General features: G+C 44.4%; 1 pseudogene; it reads left to right on the forward strand.

Annotated features, from left to right (window-relative positions):
* Positions 1 to 353: 353 nt before the first annotated feature.
* Positions 354 to 8201, forward strand: LOC134342022 (probable G-protein coupled receptor 139; annotated as a pseudogene).
* The last annotated feature ends 8016 nt before the right edge of the window (positions 8202 to 16217 follow it).

Here is a 16217-nt window from a genome sequence, read left to right on the forward strand (position 1 = left end):
TGCTGACTATCGGCCACAACTGAGCAAAGGCCCACAGTGAAATAATGCGGGATCTGTTGATTAATATCAGCCTGCTTTAATGATGAGCCTCATCTTTGATTGAAAGAAATTCGCCTTAATCTTTGATTAACTTGATTAGAATTGTCGGTACTCTGGGGTATTCATAGATAAGTACATCCAAACAGTTTCAAACATATCGACGCCAGATTTAATTAAAACAATTGTGAATCTGAATGATGATGTAACCTTACTGTCCCTGTGGAGATGTGGAGGGGTTTATACTAAAGACAGCCGGAACAAATACCTCAGTGTCGTTGCTTGTAAATCAGTGGAACAGATTCATCACGTAGAACATGCTGGAGACATTCTGCAGTATCAGGAAAATATATTATATCATAATTGCAAATGTTGGTGTCCCTGGTAAGCACCTATAAATTTATTTTGTTATTTATGTAATTTTACACTCGAGATTGTCTCCCAGTTTGATCTATAGTTGAAATTGTTTGCCTGCTGATACTATGGTTTTGCTTGAGCCAAGAGTGGAACAGTGATATCGTTTCCACGATCCTACATCCTCAACGTATGGCACTAGTAATGATAATTATACTAGTTCTAATGGTAATAGCGATAAATAATAATAACAACCATAAAAGGAAATAACAACAACAACAATAATAATAATAATAATAATAATAATAATAATAATAATAATACTGGAACTACTGTTTTATTTCTGAGCTTTTAAAGTTTATTGAAAGGTCAGATTGTAGAACCACAGAGAGACATCCGGCGAAGAAGTTGATAAGTAGCCCGGTTACTGCCTGATAATAAATCGTCATAATTCGCAGATAAAATCCATGTTGTTGTATTTTTGGCGACTATATTGAAGGATACAAACAAATGCTTTAAAATAGTTGCGTATCGCAAATGATCCAAGTAATTCCTATTTTATTTGGCTTTTGGTGATACCATGTCTCTCTTTTTCCTCTGCTGTTGGCTAAATAAGCTTTTTAACTGGTGAAACACAGCGAAAGTGTTAACCTTCTTCTGTTTGAAACCCACAGAATCGATTGCTCTGGAGTTACTGAGAGTGATCAGCTGCTCATGTTTACAACCGGGCAATTGGTCTTTACTGTGTGAGTAACTAGTTCAATTGTCCCAGCAAATTTTCCCAGTACTCATTGGTCAGTGTCGTCACTCTTACAGTCTGTGAAATATTGCTGTATGTTTATGGATTGTTAAAAGTCCATTGATTGTTAAAATTAATTCACGTTTGCGCCAGATATTCCTTAAATATTATTTGGGGTCCCACCAGTGCACTGACCTGTGCACGCAACTCAATAGCGTGACCGTGAGTGAAGGAATCTCATGAACACATGTATTTAAATTTTAGCTTACCAATTCAGGCCAAGGGGACTTGTGAAGATAGACAGCTGCATTTACATCAGCGAGGTGGGTTTAAAAAGCCTGTGTTTTGCGCGCTTGGATATTCCGATTGTATGAATGGAATGGAGATTCCCTGCTGGCCCAGCCGTCCCATCCAGACCAGAATAACTTATTTCCCTCTTGTCATTTCAGTCTTTGCTTTGCTGGTCATTTTCATATTCTGGGTCCCGGTTCGAGACGTTCCTGTCATTGGGAAATTTACTCTCTGTCTAGTTTATTTGGTCATCAGATCCCCTCAGAACGACTCCAGGCTGTCCACGCAACACATCATCTTCTCGAGGATCACTCCAATCGATTTTTTCGCACATTTCTGAGATATTCACGGGTTTCTTAGAGAGCGGAGCCTGAAATCTGACAGCAGATGCATCAGACAATGCAGATCTATTAGTCAAAACGTTTCGATGTGACTTCCTGGCTCTTAGAGCCACTGAATTATCGAGACTTACGGAACGAAAGGAGGTACTTCAGACTTTCGAGTCCCCACCGACAATCAGACACCCATTTACACGAATACAATTTCAATCTCTTATTCGCTCCACATCTGTTCAGTTGGGTTCAGACTCCACCATTCACATGTACACTAGAAGCAATTTACAGCGTCTAATTGGCCAAGCACCAAGCACCACTTTCTGATGTGTGATCAAACCGGGGCACCCAGGAGGAACCCGTGCGTTCGGAGTCAGAACGCGCAAACACCACACAGACAGTCACCGAGTTTAGGATTGAATCTGATTCTCTGGCGGTGCTGTCAGGGACACGTAGGACAATCTGCACCAATTTTTTCTCATAACTTCCATGGGCTTGACCATTTACTTAATAAGTTCAGATGGCGTTTTAAAAGTTTTCTTGGTCTCTCTTTACAATTTTGTGAGTTTATAGAGTGACGGGACCCTGAATTACCCCTATGAACTGTGCTCGTTTATCCCTATTAACTGTGCTTTTCAAAAGAGAGAGAGTTACTCAACTGCAACAACTTGTTCTTAACAGAGAGAGAGAGAGAGAGAGAGACGAAGACTAACCGTTGGACTGTCACTTTAAGGAACGAGAAAGAACTGGTTAACTTTTGGATTTCTGCTGAAGTGGAGATAGCACCGAGCAGCTCGTAAGTTGCTATGGTGACCGAGGGCGTTAATAAACTGACAACTGATGTTATGATTTTGGCAGTTTGTTGACACTTCTTGAATGACTTTTGCCTGCTTATGCGTTTCTTCACAGAGAGAGGAAGGAGGGAATATTTGAATGACAGCTGATGCTCAGCACGGGAAGATAACATCTTTAGCTTTAACTTCCCTAATATTGAGTGGCACCTGATTAGTTCCAAGGGATTAGATGGGACAGAGTTTATTTTTAAGTGTGTCCAGGGTGGATTCCTGTCACAGTATGTGGACAGGCCGACGAGGCGGATTGCCATACTAGATCGAGTACTAGGAATTGAACCAGGCCAGGTCACAGATCTCTCAGTGTGTGAGCATCTGGGGGACAGCGAGCACCACTCCCTAGCCTTTAGTATTATCATAGACAAGGATAGAATCAGAGAGGACAGGAAAATTTTTAATTGGGGAAGGGCAAAAAATGAGGCTATAAGGCTAGAACTTGCGGGTGTGAATTTTTGCATGGAAATGCACTATGGACATGTGGTCGATGTTTAGCGATCTCTTGCAGGATGTTAGGGATAAATTTGTCCCGATGAGGAGGATAAAGAATGGTAGGGTAAAGGAACCTAGGTCACAAGTGAGGTGGAAAGTCTAGTCAGGTGGAGAAGGCAGCATACATGTGGTTTCGGAAGCAAGAATCACATGGGTCTATTGAGGAATATAGAGAAGCAAGAAAGGAGCTTAAGAAGGGGCTGAGAAGACCAAGAAGGGGGCATGAGAAGGCCTTGGCGAGTAGGATAAAGGAAAACCCCAAGGCATTCTTCAAATATGTGAAGAAGAAAAGGATGACAGGAGTGAAGGTAGGACCGATTAGAGATAAAGGTGGGAAGATGTGCCTGGAGGCTGTGGAAGTGAGTAAGGTCCTCAATGAATACTTCTCTTCGGTATTCACCAATGAGAGGGAACTTGATGATGGTGAGGACAATATGAGTGAGGTTGGTGCTCTGGAGCATGTTGATATTAAGGGAGAGGAGGTCTTGGAGATCTTAAAATACATTAGGACGGATAGGTCCACGGGGCCTGACGGAATATTCCCCAGGCTGCTCCACGAGGCGAGGGAAGACATTGCTGAGCCTCTGGCTAGTATCTTTATGTCCTCGTTGTCCACGGGAATGGTACCGTTGCATTGGAGGGAGGCGATTGTTGTCCCCTTATTCAGAAAAGTTAGTAGGGATAGTCCGGGTAATTATAGACCAGTGAGCCTTACATCTGTGGTGGGAAAGCTGTTGGAAAAGATCCTTAGATATAGGATCTATGGGTATTTAGAGAATCATGGTCTGATCAGGGACAGTCAGCATGGCTTTGTGAAGGGCAGATCGTGTCTAACAAGCCTGATAGAGTTCTTTGAGGAGGCGATCAGGCATATAGATGAGGGTAGTGCAGTGGATGTGACCTTTATGGATTTCAGTAAGGCATTTGACAAGGTTCCATACGGTAGGCTTATTCAGAATGTCAGAAGGCATGGGATCCAGGGAGGTTTGGCCAGGTGGATTCAGAATTGGCTTGCCTGCAGAAGGCAGAGGGTCGTGGTGGAGGGAGTACATTCAGATTGGAGGATTGTGACTAGTGGTGTCCCACAAGGATCTGTTCTGGGACCTCTACTTTTCCTAATTTTTATTAACGACCTGGATGTGGGGGTGTGAAGAGTGGGTTGGCAAGTTTGCAGACGATATAAAGGTTGGTGGTATTGTAGATAGTGTAGAGGATTGTCGAAGATTGCAGAGAGACATTGATAGGATGCAGAAGTGGGCTGAGAAATGGCAGATGGAGTTCAACCCGGAGAAGTGTGAGGTGGTACACTTTGGAAGGGCAAACTCCAAGGCAGAGTACAAAGTAAGTGGCAGGATACTTGATAGTGTGGAAGAGCAGAGGGATCTGGGGGTACATAACCACAAATCCCTGAAAGTTGCCTCACAGGTAGATAGGGTAGTTAAGAAAGCTTATGGGGTGTTAGCTATCATAAGTCGAGGGATAGAGTTTAAGAGTCGCGATGTAATGATGCAGCTCTATAAAACTCTGGTTAGGCCACACTTGGAGTACTGTGTCCAGTTCTGGTCACCTCACTATAGGAAGGATGTGGAAGCATTGGAAATGGTACACAGGAGATTTACCAGGATGCTGCCTGGTTTAGAGAGTATGCATTATGATCAGAGATTAAGGGAGCTAGGGCTTTACTCTTTGGAGAGAAGGAGGATGAGAGGAGACATGATAGAGTTGTACAAGATAATAAGAGGAATAGATAGAGTGGAGAACCAGCGCCTCTTCCCCAGGGCACCACTGCTCAGTACAAGAGGACATAGCTTTAAGGTTTCGGGTGGGAAGTTCAAGGGTGATATTAGAGGAAGGTTTTTCACTCAGAGAGTGGTTGGTGCATGGAATGCACTGCCTGAGTCAGTGGTGGAGGCAGATACACTAGTGAAGTTTAAAAGACTACTAGACAAGTATATGGAGGAATTTAAGGTGGAGGGTTATATGGGAGGCAGGGTTTAATGGTTGGCACAACATTGTGGGCCTAAGGGCCTGTAGTGTGCTGTTCCATTCTATGCTCTATGTTCGATAAAATAGGAGTTCAGTTGATAGACCTCAGACAAATGTTTGGACACTGTATGAGCATTGTTGTGCCCGCAGAAAAAGTGGGTTTTGGAGGATCAGTCAGGCGGATCGATCCGTAGCTCTTGCAATGGAAAGAGGATAAGGGTTGACTGGTGGGGAATTGTCCATGTGTCCACCCTCGCCTGGGAGATAGCTCCACCACAGAAAACCGGTCCCCTGTGTTATAGTCGCAGTCAGTGACTTTTAAAGGATTTCGAAGGACAACGAGAAGATCGACGGCGTCAGCTCACCTGAAGATTCAAATCTCTCCCTCTCTCTCTCACTCCATCACTACTCAGCTAAATACCACCAACTGAATTGAACTTTACTCCTCATCGTAAGATTGTTTCTATTTACCCCTAGACTTAAAGGAGTTTTTTTCTCATACATATATTTCCACACTTACTGATATACTTACTTCTATATATATAATCTAACTTGTTTGATTCATCTACATTTTTATTACTGTATTGCGTAGTTACTAATAAACGTTATTAGTTTATAACAATACTGGATTCCAAAGTGTTTTCCATCTCTGCTGGTTCTTTATTCCCGTCACGCGGTTCGTGACAATAGTTGGAACAGAAATTCATAGTTCCATCTCTGCTATTGTCGTATCTTCCAGAAATATCTTTAAAATAATAAAAGGCGGGACTGACCCAGAACATATTGTTTCTCGTTTCAGATTCATAGAGTATTTCAGCACAGAACTAAGCTTTCCTTATATTTAGTCTATGCCGGCATGATCTTAAACCTAATCCCATTTACCTGCACCGAAACATGTCCTTCAAAACCATCGCTATCGTTTTCACACCTGCCCAAACCTCTGTTAAATATTACAACTGAACTCTTGCGCTGGGATCGACTCCGCCGTTTTGTTGAACCTTCTGAATAAACTTGGGCCTTCTTACTCAAATCCCTCACAGCCCTGGTGTGTTTTGAATTTGATTTCCCCGCATATTCCCTGTTACTGCTGCAATGAGTGGACCCGTATCTTGGTTCTGACATAACAAGTTATGTTTCGCTTTCAGCCCACGTGGAATCACAAAATCCTGCCAACTTGGGAGACATTTGGAAGATACATTATCCTAATTGGCATCATGATTTCTACTTCATGGATATTTTTTCTGACATAATTCTCTTTCCACCCACAACAGGACGCTGTTGATCATCTCCTCTCTGTCGCTTCCACATTGAAGTAGATTGCCTATGTTTAAAGTTTTTAACTTCCTGTTCTTTGTGTGAAGAACTTACCTCTGACATCCCTCATATTTTGTTCCAGTCATCTCGAAATTATTAGATATTTCCTCCCTGAGAAAATTTCTCTGGCTATCCACGATACACACGCATCTCATCATAGTCTGCACCTCTATCAGGCCAGTGCTGAGTCGGCTACGGTTCAAGGGCACCAGGTCGCTCTACCTGTCCTCATAGGACTTGCCATCTAGACCAGGCAACATCCTCCTCTGCACCCGCCTCTGAAAGTTGAACGATCTGACGATCAATTTGACCATTCCCCTTTAATTATCACATTTCTAGAGAATTTACTGCATCGATTTTTACCCAAAAGGAACCGTCTGCGTGTTGGCACGGTGTGTTTCTGTAGGATCGGGACTATGTGTCAGATTGTAAAGAAAATGCACACAGAATTTATGTAAAAATTGCTAGTTTTGTTATCAATAGTAAGCTGAATGAAGATGCTTGGATTCCAATCAGGCGGGGTGGACACTGAAGGAATCGGCACTCTAAAGCCCTCAGTTAGTCGTTCGTGGGACGGTGTTGGGTGGTCCGTACGGTAGATGCCGATTCTGAGTTTGTCCCATCGTCAAGTAAGGGCAGTTCTAACCCAGAGAGACGTTCGCTCTCCCTGCAGCCCATTTCCTTCAATTTACAGCAGTACATCAGCAACAAAATATCAAGCTGATGCCAGTACTCTGTCTCGGTTGCACACGGGCAGTCGGATGTTTGGAAGGGAAAATGATGGACAGTATTACTTGGTAAACTTCCCGACGTCCTCCTGTAGAGGGCAACATACTCCGAGCACAGGAATCTATTGCTCTGAGTTTTCTCCATTTTATTTCTCTTCTCTTTTTTATTTGCAGTGAATTTAGTGGCGATTGCAATCCTGTCCCGGGGAAAATGCGTCCTCTCCACCTGCTCCACTCGCTACCTGGTGGCCATGGCAACGGCAGATCTCATGGCTGTGAGCACTGCAGTCATACTAAGGCGGATCAGTTATTATTTCCCAGGATCCTTCTGGGATATCTACCCAGTGTGTAGCATTATCTTTGTACCGCTGTGCGTATCTAAAAACTGTTCCGTCTGGTTCACCGTCACCTTCACCTTTGATCGATTTGTCGCCATTTGTTGCCAGAAGCTGAAAACAAAATATTGAACCGGGAAAACTGCGATTTTGGTTTTGATGACTACCTGCGTAATAATCTGTTTTAAAAACGTTCCTTACTATTTTATACATAAACCAGGGACACTGATTAATAACGTTTTTGGTTCTGCAAATTACGGGCAAGTTATTACACTGAGCAAGGACCGGTGGCTTTTGATAGTTTGGACAGGATTTTAACTCCGTTGATCCCCTTTGCTTTAATCCTGCTTCTTAACTTTCTGACAGTCAGACACATCCTGTTGGCCAGTCGGGTGCGCAAGGCACTAAGGGGTCAGAGCAGGGGAGACAATCGGAGTGACCCGGAGATGGAGAGCAGGAGGAGGTCGGTGATCTTACTCTTCTCCATATCCGGCAGCTTCATTCTACTGTGGTTATCCACTGTTATTAATTTCTTAAATTATAACATTTCTCAAACAGATCCCAACAATTTCACCGATTCCGAATATATCATGGATCAGGCCGCGTACGTGTTACTGAATTTAAGCTGTTGCACAAACACATTTATTTATGGGGTGACTCAGGCCAAGTTCAGAGAACAGTTCATCAGCGCAGTTACATACCCTGTGACGTCACTGCTGCGAATCATTAACAAACTACAGAACTGACCCCGGCCGCGGCTGCTTTCAATATCCCGCGACCCTGACCGTACTATTTCGTACCCGATAAGTTACACATGGATTCAAACAACGGCAACGGGAGTTTGGCTTAAAATTGACAAAAGTTATCATGGTAAATCGCGGATTTTATTTTGCAGAACCTTATCCAAATATTCAAGCTTCATGATGGTTTAATGTTATTCGTCAGTACCCGAGTGAAAAGGGGAATGAAATAAATGTTACTCCGGTTTCGATACGGCATGAATAATAAAGCACAATAAATACTGAGAACAAAATAAAACGATCAAAAGCACAACAAATAAAAGCATTCCTGTGAAACATTATTACTGATCCTAAAGGGATTGGACAGGCTAGATGCGGGAAGATTGTTCCCGATGTTGGGGAGGTCCAGAACGAGGGGTCACAGTTTGAGGATAGAGGGGAAGCCTTTTAACCGAGATTAGGAAAAACTTCTTCACACAGAGAGTGGTGAATCTGTGGAATTCTCTGCCACAGGAAACTGTTGAGGCCAGTTCATTAGCTATGTTTAAAAGGAAGTTAGATATGGCCCTTGTGGCTACAGGGGTCAGGGGGTATGGAGGGAAGGCTGGGTTCTGAGTTGGATGATCAGCCATGATCATAATAAATGGCGGTGCAGGCTCGAAGGGCCGAATGGCCTACTCCTGCACCTATTTTCTATGTTTCTATGTTTCTATGTATCTGTCATATAGAGAGACGGGTTGTATGTACATAAAGTGACACTAGGTGATGTGTATGGAGCGGTGTTCGAGGATGATGGGTTGGGTTAATGTGTGAACGTGTTGATCAGTCTGACGGTTTGGGGTAAACAACTGGTTTTGGTGTCTAGAAGCTCTGGTGTGGATGCTCCTGATGGGAGTGGGACAAGCAGTCACTGGAAAGGGCGGGTGTGAACCTTTATGATATTTCTGGCCTTTTGTACCGACACTTTTCTGTATGTATGTAATTGATGGCGGGTAGACTGATGCCGGTGATATGCTGGGCAGTTTTAACTCCCTGTTGTCGAACCCGCGGAGAAGACCCCCTTTCTACAGACTAAAGGAGGTTATTTTCAGTCCAATGAACTACCAACCTGCTCATGTTTGGGATTTTGATGGAAATCGGAACGGTAGAGCAACGCCACGTCTTCCTGCTCCCGTTAGACGTCCGGATCGAATCCAGTTTTCAGGATCTGTCAGTGGTTGCTCGCTGCTACTCTAACCGCAGGTCGATTAACCATTTTGCAGTGGTTTAGTATCTCACCTTGTCGCTGATACTCAGGAAGATTTTTTCTTCTGATTTTCAATTGTTCTGTCTCCGTTATCCTATGGTGTAGTTTCACTCTGCAGACTGATCTGAATGCCAGAGGCTAGACAGGTGTCTGTTTTCTCTTTTTGTTCCTTGACATCGATGGAAATCCCCAATCTGAGCAAGCTTCACCAGCGAAGAGAATTTCGGTGAGATTCACCAGGATATTGTTTGGAATGGTGTGATTCTTGATGAGGAACGAAGACAGAGACGGGGCCTGTCCTCCTGGGATCATTGCCTGCTCAGTACAGACCTAGTAGATGCGTGCAATGTATAGGCAAGGTAGACAGACAGAAATTTACCTCCATGTCAGAGCAGTTTGAAATTAGATATGTAGCAGATAGATACCTTAGTTATCCCAAAGGAAATCACAGTGTCACAGTAGCAACACAAGTGCACAGATAAACAAATATCAGAAAAGAAGTAAAAAAGCATAAAATATAAGCTACTTTAAAGAGTCTAACAGGAGGTGGGCATCACTTCCCCGTCTATAGGTTGACTCATTATAGAGCCTAATGGCCGAGGGTAAGAGTGAGGTCATATAGCGCTCTTTGGAGCAGCGCAGTTGTCTCAGTCTATCACTAAAAGTGCTCCTCTGTTCAGCCAAGGTGGCTTGCAGAAGGTGAGAAATATTTACCAGAACTGCCAGGATTTTAAGTAGGGTCCTTTGTTCTACCACAGCCTCCTCTGTGTCCAGTTTGACTCCTGTAACAGAGCCAGACTTTCTAATCAGTTTATTGAGCCCGTTGGCATCACCCCTGTGGATGATATTCACTCCAGAACACACTGCACGGAAGATTGTGCTGGCGACAAAAAAACTGGGACAACATGTGAAGGAGAGGCCTGCACACTCCAAAGGGTCTGTCTCCTCAGGGAGCAGAGGCGACTCTGGCCCTTCTGGTATACAGCCCCTGTGTTGGTGCGCATGGTTTTCATCCAACTGTTGGAGCCTGGAATGCACTGTCCAAGGAGGATGGATGCGGAATCTTTCCCAGCATGTCAGAACTGTTTAGAGCGAGAATTGGAAAGCCAAGACAGAGAAGGCTACGGACCATGGTCTGGAAAATGGGGTTGGTACAGATAGAAAACATGGAAATAATTGATCAAAAAGACAGCTTCCGAGTTTTATGTATCCGCTGCCTCGAAGGCCTCGACTCAAATTCCCTCATCCTGTGTAAATAAATGATATAGTGAAATGCTCATAGCGATACCCACTGCCCAGCTTTGCTCTGATTGTCAGCACGAACTCGAGACTGGAAATGTACTAAGAGGAAGACTAATTCCAGCGTTCTGACCTATTGCTGAACTGGGAAACAGTTTTCACTTTCTTTAATCAATCAGATGGGTTCCTGGATCTATTCTTTCACCTCACTGATTTGGTCCCGGGGACGCCCCCATTCCGCTTTATGTTGTCCCTTTCCTTCGCTGAGAATAATTCTGGGATTTCCACAGACTCCCTGTCTATGTTTCTCGCTCCAAGCACTTTATCCATCAACAATTATTGACAAAGATTGTAACTGAGCAGTGAATCCTCGGGGATTTTCTGTCCTGAGCGTCATCCAATGGTTAGTTGTAGAAACGGGTGCCTGTGGTGATCGGGGTGAACGGGAACAGAAGATTACTTGGAGAAATGTCAGAAAAGAGGAAACAGACTGGTGGCCGGGTGGCTGTGTAAGGTTGATAGAACTGCGAATCGCATTAATGTGGAATTACTCGTGCGATCTGACTTGCGTGTTAGGAACACAAAATAAAATAGAGTATTGTCGATAAACATTTCATCGCTATCAGCTCATTAATTCAACAAAGTGTAATTCTGGAGCAGAGTTTTCTTCCAGATTAGTTTGTTTACGATTGAAAGTATTGCTGGAGGGGTGGACGGAATGGATGCGTGGGAGGGGGAAATGAAGTACCTAGCGAATGCTGAAGGTAATAAACTGCTCTGTGTTCCAATCTACCTGTGTTTCACGTCCTCAGCCGCGGAGCGACGACCATGTGAGTGGGGAGTGCGGACGAATAAATTGCAAGGAAGTCTTTGCCTGAAAATCAAAATGCTATTGAGAGCAAAGGGAGGGGGAGAGTACGAGCCAAACATGCGTTTGTATCGCTTGGCCCATGAGGAAGAAGGTACAGGAGTTTCAGGAACGCAATCGAACATGAAACATTTTCATCGATCCGTTCACAATTTGCCTATAACTGACCGACCTTGTATCAAGACTGTTGATGGATATTGTACCCACACGCTCCGCCTTCTTCAGTGCTTATTACAAAAGAACTGGTGTCGGTGATTACGCATGCAGAGGATGCAGTGTTGGTGTAAAGATCTACAGCGCTGTTGGTATCGAAAGGATGATAACTTGATGTTGTGTACATTAACTCATATCTTGACGTGCAGTGGTGATGTACCGATTGTTATCAATTAACCAAATCTTCTGCGGAGCCCTCGAGGTATTTCAGCTTCATCATCTTCTAACTTTTTACTAAATTCACTGATTTGTTCCAAATGGTACTCTGCCATCTCCGTCTTTTTTTTACAGTAAGTGTTCTGTCGACGCATCTTGCTTCACAAATAAATGTCGTTTATCCATTTTTTTATCTGAAAATTGACAACACCGCTCATTATAGACTTATCACAGGTGTCACATTCTTCATTAACTTCTCTAATTAAAATTGCTTCGAGGACATTTCTGAAAGATCTACTTAAACGATTCCCATAATTTATCTAAGGACTTAAACTTTGCCGATTTCCAATTACGTTTAGGCAATTCGTCCTCGTGCGCTTGATATTTCTTTCTTTTCAAATACATTGGGGGCAAACATAATATGGCCAAGATAATGATATTCGATATGAATATGGCATCAACCGTAACGTACATGGTTCTTTGTTTGTAAATCTCTTCAAAAATTCTGTAAGTATATATAGACCTATTTTTCTTATTTTATAATTCCTTCAAAAGATCACTTTTTATTCCTCTCCGAGCCTTCTGTGCATCGGCCGGCCAACGTGCAGTTGTTTTCATATTTTGTCTGTTTCTTCACGAGTCGGAGTTAGAAAGCGTGCAAGGAGACAGCCGGATTCGAACTCGCCTCGAAGTCCGGTGCTGATGCCTCTACAACTCCGGTTGAGAAGATCACCATCTTCCTTCTATTTATTCATATTTACAAATTATCCCTGTGGACTAAGCAGTGAAGTTAAATGGCTCTTACTCCTGTAGTCAGCTGACAAGTACTCCTAGTGAAAATTTGTCAATGTGCGGTCATTACGTCATATCCTGCAATCCGGAACACGAAACACTGCTCGAGAAATTCTGTAGGTCGATCAGAGCCTTGAGAGGGAAATGGACAGCCGGTATTTAAGTTCAAATTCTTCAGGAGGATTGAAGATCGTGGGGAAAATAGACGCAATTAAGAGGTGAGCGAAAAATGTGGGCGACATACAGCAGTCATGTGTTGATCCATGTCAGGAGGGGTAATGAAGTTCTCTAAATTTGGTGGATGGGAATTAATTTTTTCACGTACTGCCTCTTAGTCCAATGCCATGTCCAATCAGACAGCTTCACTTTCCTGCTCCATCCTCTCCAATAGCTGATGTTTTAGACGGCGGGGTTAAGGAGAATTATGAGATAATGTCATGGTCCGGTCCGTGAAGTCCGTATTCCGGTTCACGGTCCAGTCCATCGACCCTTGCTCCAGGTTTTCCTGTCTACCGTGTTTCTATTCTTGTGAGCTCTAATTCAGGCAGCTGATGCTCGTTGGGGCTGGCTGCATAAATACCTTCACAGACCAGGGCGTGGCTGCTGGATTGTTCTTGTCTTTACTCCTTGTATTTCTTCCTCTGTCTTCCGTTTCCTTGCCTGAAGCCCTGCCGGTAACTCTCGCCTCGCCTGAAGTTCTCGTTTCGCCTTGCAATGCCGGAAGCCCTGCCTTGTCTTGCCGGTAATTCTCGCCTCGCCTGAAGTTCTGCCTTGCTTTGCATTACCTGAAGTTTTGCTTTGTCTTGCTGTCTTGTCCTGGAGCCACGCCGTACCTAGCTCCCTTCCTGTCCCATGCCTCCGTCGGGTGGTGATCCGCGCCCTGCCCAGGAGTACCGCGCCCTGCCCAGGTGAACCGCGCCCTGCCCAGGAGAAGCCTGCCTAGCCTCAAACCTGAAGGCTCCAGCCTCCTGCCTCCTGCAAAGCCTCGCCTCAAGTCTCTAGCCTCTAGCCTCAAGCCTGAAGATCTCGGCCTCCTGCCTCCTGCCAAGCCTTGCTTCAAGTCTCTAGCTTCTAGCCTCTAGCCTCAAGCCTGAAGACTCCAGCCTCCTGAGTCCTGCCAAGCCTCGCCGCTAGCCTCAAGCCTGAAGACTTCAGCGTCGTCCTGCCTGCCTGCCAAGCCTCGTCCTTGCCTAGTTCTGGGGTCCGAGCCAGAGGCAAGACCGAGGTACTGGGTCCTTGTCCAGTCTCTGGCTCGAAGTCCAAGCCCGGGCTCCTCACTCTCTTGTACAGTCCTGTTCCAGGTTCCTAGCTTTCCTGTCCATGTCTTTGCCTTCGCCCTGTATCCTCGTCCTGTCCCTCGTACTTCAGTGTCTGTGTCTTGCACTTGGGTCCGTTCCTAGCCACCTCCTTATGACAGATAATGATTCTCAAGGGTCTGAGCATTACATACAAGGGCAGGAAGCATATGCCCCAAGATCATACAACATTGGTCACATTATATATCGAGTATTACGTCTGTGCATTTCTGGTCACCTTCTTACGGTAAAGAGGTTACAGTGCTGGATAAAATGCATGACGAATTTTACCGGGATTTCTAGAGTCTTTCCTATACCAGGAGAGCCAAGGCATTTTCAGCTACTAGGAGATACAAGGCATTTTCAGATACTAGGAGAGACAAGAATTTTTTCCCTCTGTATTACTGGAACGTACTGCCCCCATTCAATGGTTGAGGCGATGTTATTAGAATATTTCAGAACTTTACAAATGAACACTTGAAAGGCAGAGGCACAACTACGGTTTGGACAAGGGTCATATAATCGAATTGCTGCGGATGATTGCGGGCATTGGAGACAGAATACCTCGTCATTTCACTACCAGACTCTTTCTTCACAGTTGTTCATTTACTGTTATTCCCTAATTTCTCCTTCCTCCCCATCCACAAACCGCTCTCTTTCTCTACGTCTACACCTCTCTTCTCTCTCTCCCTCTCTCTCTGTCTCTCACTCTGTCCTTCCACCCTCTCTTTCTCTCTCCCTCTGTCGCTGTCTCTCTCACTCTTTCTCTCACCTTCCATGTCTCTCTATCTGTCTCTTTTATGCCGCACGTGTTTCAAAACAGCAAATGTCCGCCAGGCGTGTGTGTAAAGTAATCAGCATCGGATAATCCACTTCAATGTTAAGAGATGCAGAGGTGTCCAAAAAAGAGTCGATGGTCCACATGTAGTGACGCTGGAAGTGGAGTCTCAGGGAGAAATTTGGTGAAATTGACATTTAGACTGCTGGTGTTTCTCAATCAGTGAACCGAATATAAATGTTCGTGGATCATTGGACTGTTCTGCACGAAAATGCCGAGTCTGCAAATGTAATACTCTGTTCAGGTTTTGTCAACTTGCTGAATGCCGGATGTTATTAAATTGGAAAGAATGCACAGGATGTTCACAACAATGTTGGTAGTACTCGGGGTCGTCGTGGCTATCCCTCGAGGTCGAGGATGATGGTCTTCGTTCTGAAGAAGTGGCCCACAGAGTGAAGACGCCTGTGCGTGTATTTGTTTAACGTGTACTTGACGTTGTACTCCAAGAAGGACACGATACCTCACAAATCAACCAACTGATTGCAATGGCATGGAAACCACGACGATTGGAGCTGATGGATTTGTTGCAGCCTTCATCTGCCTTCGCAGACGTTCAGTTGAAGTAACTTCACCGCCTGTTCCACCGCTGAGGACTTGGTTGGATTGTTCTTTGTCAGAGACCTCACCTTCGACCTTACCGCCATGGGTGACCCTCCCAGGAGCATAGCTCCAGACGGCATCGCTCTCGGGATCACAGGACCACACAAGCTTCTCCATCACGACAAGGTGACAATCCACGGAGAAGAACTCGGGGTTCCAATGTAGTAGAGACCAAAGGAGCATTTTGCGGAATTGTGTGTTCTGGTTGCTGTTTTCACTGGAGAATGAGAAATGATCTCATAGATATGATTCAATTCATGAAGGCCATAGAAATAATTGACGAGTTCAATGACGTCCCTAAGATTGGAAAATCAAGATCCAGAGAATCCGATGTACCTGAAATCAGACCGTCGACAACAAAAAAAAATGTACTGCCTTTCAATACCTTTGTATTAATTCAATTGCAGCCATCACCCACCACCAAGAAGCCTTTGGTATCGGAGACGTAAAATGATGGACTTGCACAGCGATTCCTGGTTTGTATTAATCGCCTGTACATATTCAACACATTTTTTCTAAATATTAATTGCGACGAGCGAACTAAATTCGGTGAGATATGAGTTGTAAAAGATAGACATTGCGAGGCCCCTTTTCGGCTCCCACCGAGCGTCTAGTGGAAGTACTTGGTGGACTGCAGGTTTTAAAAGATTTTAGCAGATGAATGAAATGGAGTGAGATGTGAAACTGATGATCATCAGGCACATGGAAGGAGACGTGTGTAGTTGTGCACACATGGACAATGTTGGGGAAGTCGGGTGAACGCAAAATGTCCAGG

Source organism: Mobula hypostoma, unplaced genomic scaffold (genome assembly GCF_963921235.1).
Source record: "Mobula hypostoma unplaced genomic scaffold, sMobHyp1.1 scaffold_138, whole genome shotgun sequence".
Lineage (NCBI taxonomy): Eukaryota > Metazoa > Chordata > Chondrichthyes > Myliobatiformes > Myliobatidae > Mobula > Mobula hypostoma.